The sequence below is a fragment of the Plecotus auritus genome, assembly GCF_963455305.1.
Source record: "Plecotus auritus genome assembly, chromosome: 1".
NCBI lineage: Eukaryota > Metazoa > Chordata > Mammalia > Chiroptera > Vespertilionidae > Plecotus > Plecotus auritus.
In genome coordinates, this window is record NC_137770.1 from 94,499,363 (window position 1) to 94,504,978 (window position 5,616).

Sequence of the window (5,616 nt, forward strand, 5' to 3'; positions counted from 1 at the left end):
TAATTTAACTATAAGCAAATCTTGGTTAAAAGCATTTTAAAATTAACAGGGTGTTAATTTTCAAATATGACTTCCTGACCGGAAATTTTGTCCGTTAAATCCCAAGTCCGTTAAATCAAGGTCCATATTGAGAGTTTACTGTACTAGAAGTTAAAAACATTATAACAGATAACCTAGTTTTCTTCGGATAAATTCCCTCTGTTTGAAACATCTAGAATGATTTCTGTTTTCCCAACTGGACACTAACCGATATACCTACATACTGTCAGTTCCTACATCAAATTCACTGACAACTCCTTTCAATTCTCCTGCCTATTGTAATTCCAACCTTTCCTCTCCTGTCTGCACTGCCACCACCAGTCTGACCACCATCATCTCCCACATGGATTACTGCAACAGCCTGCTCTTAAGTCTCCTACTTTTACACTTGCCCCCCATCAGTCCATTCTCTACACAGAAGCCTGAGCAATCTTCCTTAGACATAAAATATATGGCCTCACTCTCCCTTGTGAAACCTCTGCATATAAAGTCCAAACTCATTAACATGGTCCATGAGGCCCCAGGGACCATCTCATCACTGCGCCTTGTCTTCCTCACTCACTGGGACCCACTCACACCACTTTTCTTTCTGTTCTTGAAACAGGCCAAGCTCTCTCCTACAGTGACATTGCTTGTGGCACCTTCACCTTGGAATACACTTTTCCCTACCCTTTATAGAGTAGCTTCTCATCATTTGCTATGTTATTCCTTCAAAAAAGCCCTCCTTACCACCTTGCCCAAAGTGGGCATTGCCCATCTCCGCTCCTTGTTTATTTTCTTGCCTGTCAAAACTTGACTTTTTTTGGTCTGAGAGCAGAGACATATTCATAGTATTTCCAGTGCCCAGCGCAGTGCCTGACACAAATCACATGTTCACTATACACAGAAATCAAGGAAGTCAGATTTATTCTTGATAAATTCTTGATTGTTGGATGTTTAAATTGTGTTTCCTTAGAGAATAACCCAAAAGTTAATGAAAATCTAAAAAGTAAAAAGAACAAAAATAAACATTTCAGAAAAATAGACTGAATTGATAAAATATAAAGAGCTGGAAAGCCATCCCATGCAATAGCAGCAAAATGTTCTCCCAAACCTGATTTGGTCCCAGTTCTTCTGTTGACAAATTTGCTTTTGCGTACATTAATTAACTCTGCTAGCTAAAATTGACCCAGGTATCCAACCTGGGTTCTGAGTCACTTTGTGTGGGACAAGCAGAGAATATCACATAGGACTGGATCTCTTCTCAAAACACTGTTAGCTCTTGAGTTCTTATATCCTTCAGTTAAACATTCATTCATTAAGGCAGTCAGTTGGTCAACAAATATTTTCTTGCATGCTTTCCATGTGCCAGGCACTCTACTAGGTGCACATAAATAAGGACAATGATTTCAGGGAGTGATTAAATGCTGTGAGAAGATACAACCCGGTGAGTTGTGGAAAGGCACCATCAAGTCACTGGTCGGAGAAACCTTGCTTGAGAAGGCAAACCTTGACCTCAGGCCATGGTTACTAAAAAGAAGCCAGCAGGGCCACATTGAGACTTTAGAAGCCTTAAACAGGATAAGATTGTGACGTACTCCCTCCTTCACACTCACCCCCAGTTGATTCAAAATAGAAGAAGCCAACCAAGGCTTAAAATACATGCAAAGAATGTCAACAAAGTTCCGATACCCACTCCCTCACCCATGACAACTGCTTGAATACTTCGGGGGAAATATTTAAAATCAAATTTGTTCCAAATTATTTTCTCATTTTCAGGGCTCTTTCTTTGCTGGTTTTCCAAATATATGTTTCATATGTTTACTGAGTTATCTACTACTTGGAGCCATCTATGCAAAAGTCTGAGGAAAGAGCATTCCAGGAAGAGACAAGGGCAAATGCAAAGACTCTGACATGAGAATTTGGTACATACAGCCTGTGGGCCAAATACAGTGTTATTGGAACATGGTCACGCCCATTCTTTGCGTGTAGTCTATGGCTTCTCTCTCACTTGCTGTAAGTACTGTCTCCTTTCACTTGGTTCTAGCACAGCCATCATTACAGCACAACAGCACAGGCCAGGCAAAGCCTAACATACCTACTATGTGTCCCATTACAGAAAAGGTTGCTGATCCCTGGGTTTTATTTATTTACTAGAGGCCCAGTGCACAAAAATTCGTGCACTGGGTCGGGAGGGTTCCCTCAGCCTGGCCTGCCCCCTCTCACAGTCCAGGAGCCCTCAAGGGATGTCTTACCAACAGCCACAGTCTGGCCTCCCTCTGCAGGAGGTAACCGGGATGATCAGGGGAAGGTGCCGCCCCCATCACCCTGCTGCTGCTGCCACTGCCTGCTACAGTGGCTGTGAGGCCTGAGCCCTGGGCCTTGCAGCCACCGGGGCTCACAGCTGCCAGGGCTCACAGCTGCCAGAGCCCATGGCTGCCTGAGCCCCGGGCCTTGTAGCCACTGTGGCTTTGTCCAGATGGACGTCTGCCCTAATTAGCATGTTACTCTTTTATTAGTATAGATTTTTATTTATGAAATAAGACCAAAAGCTGTTGTGAACTTTTTTAGCTGTGGAGGGAGTAGTTTTATTTTACTTTTAAAAAAGATAATGTAGGAGAGGAACAAACTTTCCTCTACCCTGAAGGTTCTTTCTTCTGGCTGGTCTAAAAATTAAATAGATATGAGACAGATTAGCAAGAGAAAATAACCAAATTTAATACATTCATATGTATGGGAACCCTGCATACACAAGAGAATAAGAGACCCCACATAACTATGAGGTTCAGAGATAGAAAGAGGGCTCGAGGTACTGTATAGGAACATCCTGAGCTAGGGATGGGCTACTGCACCTTGGGGGCTTCAAAGGGCCCTGCAGGGCGATAAGAAGAGCAGATGTTTAATAAACAAAAGTTTTCCCTGCCATGGACTTGGGTCCAAAAGGTTATTGCTGATAATCTCTTATTATGAACAAGGCCCCTAATTCAAGTTCTTTTAGGTAGTTAAAGGGAGGGGCAGAAGTTTCTCTTGAGCCTGCAGCTAATGTTGCCTTTAGCTCAGACCAATCTGCATGCCACTGTGGCATGGCTTGGGGTGTCTCATTCTGGACCCCCACAATGACTTTGCAGCTGTGTAGAGAGTGGTTGGGAGGAGGATGGGTATGGCAGAGAACTGATGGGAGTCAGGGTGAGATGCTGGGGCTTGGACTTGTGTGGGAGCACTAAGCATCAAGTCTCCTGAAAGGCCACCCCTTCTGCAGTTCCAACAACACAGGCTTACTTATCTCCTAAAGGGGTTTAGGTGTCCTTTTGCCGTGTCCAGCTTGTTTCAGTAGAAAAAGATGCCTTTTGAGCCTTCCCATCCAATTAATCATCTTATTTGAGAGGCCTGTAATGTGTTTCTGCTCAATAGCTAGCCTTAGTAGGAACTTCCGGCAGTTTGGGGATGGAAAAGGAGGCTATGTAATAAATATGACAACCTCAGTGACAGAGTGATTGGATCATAAATTCCAGACTGGGAAGATCATGGGGATAGTGACGGCCCAGGCCTATAACTTCCATAGCAGAGGGTTTATCTTTGCCTTAAGCGAGCCCTGTCCATCTTGTGAATCTGGGTTAACACAGCTGTGAAATGCTAGACCCCTCGGAGGTGTAACCACCCCCAAGGGAACACATTATCTTGTTTCCTGTACACCATCTCTATTTACTGCAATGGATTCATGTAATCTTCCTTACCTTCCCTCATTTAATCCTAAATGTATAAAATAATTGCAGAACTGCTATCCTCTGGAGCATCTTCTCAGACACATTGAGATGTTGCTTCCAGGCATGTCCTCAGTTTGGCTCACATAAACTCATAAAATATTCTATAGGTTTGGACGTTCTTATGTTGACAGTTTGGTATCCCATTTAGTTCCCAGATGGTCCCCCAGGGCCAGCTGTCAGAACCCGGAGTTACACGTGATGGATGCCGATGCCGTTCTCCAGCGTCTCCTGTGACTAGCAGGTGAGAACCTCGGGAGGTCAGAGGCAGAGTTCTGGGGCAGTGCCCCTCTGCCCCTAATCACAGGGCAGTCTTCTGGACTTTGCTCATAAGCCTACCTGTGTGGGCTGTCCTGCTCAAGAGCTGAGACTTTATCTGAAGCAGGCCTGTGTCACGTTAGTGTGCCCCATAGCAACACGGCCTCTTTCCCTAACTGGAGAGCTGAGTCGCCGCCTGTCTGGTGGCTGGTTCCTCTGTGCACCGGTTTCGTCCCCAGCACTGGCTCCTACCGGGAAGGGAGGTGCAATGGGGCTGTGGATGGTGACGGAGGTTGGAGTTTCTAACAGAATTTCCTTGGCTGATGGAGAATGGCTGGTTTCTACCCTATCTCTTTTGTTTGCTCTCAATATATAACTGTATATATAGGTTCAGTTCAACTTTTTAAAAATAAATTGTTTTCCTCCTACTCGTGGATTTGAGTTGGAATCTTCAGTGTGGGACTGCTCAAAGTGGCCTCGTTTTATAAGTCTGAGGGCAAATCGGATGGCAGAACCCGAGAGTCACAAAATAATGTTAATAGAAAGAAAGCTTTGCCCTAACCGGTTTGGCTCAGTGGATAGAGCGTCGGCCTGCGGACTCAAGGGTCCCGGGTTCGATTCCAGTCAGGGGTATGTACCTTGGTTGCAGGCACATACCCCGTGGGGAGTGTGTGGGAGGCAGCTGATCGATATTTCTCTCTCATCGATGTTTCTAACTCTCTATCCCTCTCCCTTCCTCTCTGTAAAAAATCAATAAAATATATTTTTTTTAAAAAGAAAGAAAGCTTTGTAGAGCGTTTTTAGCTACTTTTTAAAAAGAAGAAAGGAAAGAGGAAGGAAGGAAGAAAGAGAGGGAGGGAGGGAGGGAGGGAGGGAGGGAGGGAGGGAGGAAAGAAGGGAGGGAGGGAGGAAGGGAGGAAGGGAGGAAGGGAGGGAGGAAGGGAGGGAGGAAGGGAGGGAGGAAGGAAGGAAGGAAGGAAGGAAGGAAGGAAGGAAGGAAGGAAGGAAGGAAGGAAGGAAGGAGGAAGGAAGAAAGGAAGGAAGGGAGGGAGGAAGAGAGGGAGGGAGGGAGGGAGGAAGGAAAGAAGGGAGGGACGGAGGGAGGGAGGAAGGGAGGAAGGAAGGGAGGAAGGGAGGGAGGAAGGAAGGAAGGAAGGAGGGAGGAAAGGAGGGAGGGAGGAAGGGAGGGAGGGAGGAAGGGAGGGAGGAAGGGAGGGAGGGAGGGAGGGAGGAAGGGAGGGAGGGAGGAAGGGAGGAAGGAAGGGTATGAGAGTATATAAAATATAGTGGAGCTACTCCTCAGTTTGCCTCCTCTACTGAAAAAAAGTCATTAGAAAACACACCATAGAGCTTCTTGATTTATGTGTCAGTAATTTTTCCTGCCAGCCGGGTTTACTCCCCACCCTCCTCAAAGTTTCTCCACGCCCCCCACCCCCCACCCCCACTCCTGGAAGCAGCATGTGATTGACAACTGGCAAAAAGAAGGTGAATACCCAGTGATTTTTCCAAGAACTGTTTAGGGCTGCTTGCCTCCAAGAAGACTGGTTGGCTTAGAGAATGATCTGGGAACTTGATGTTA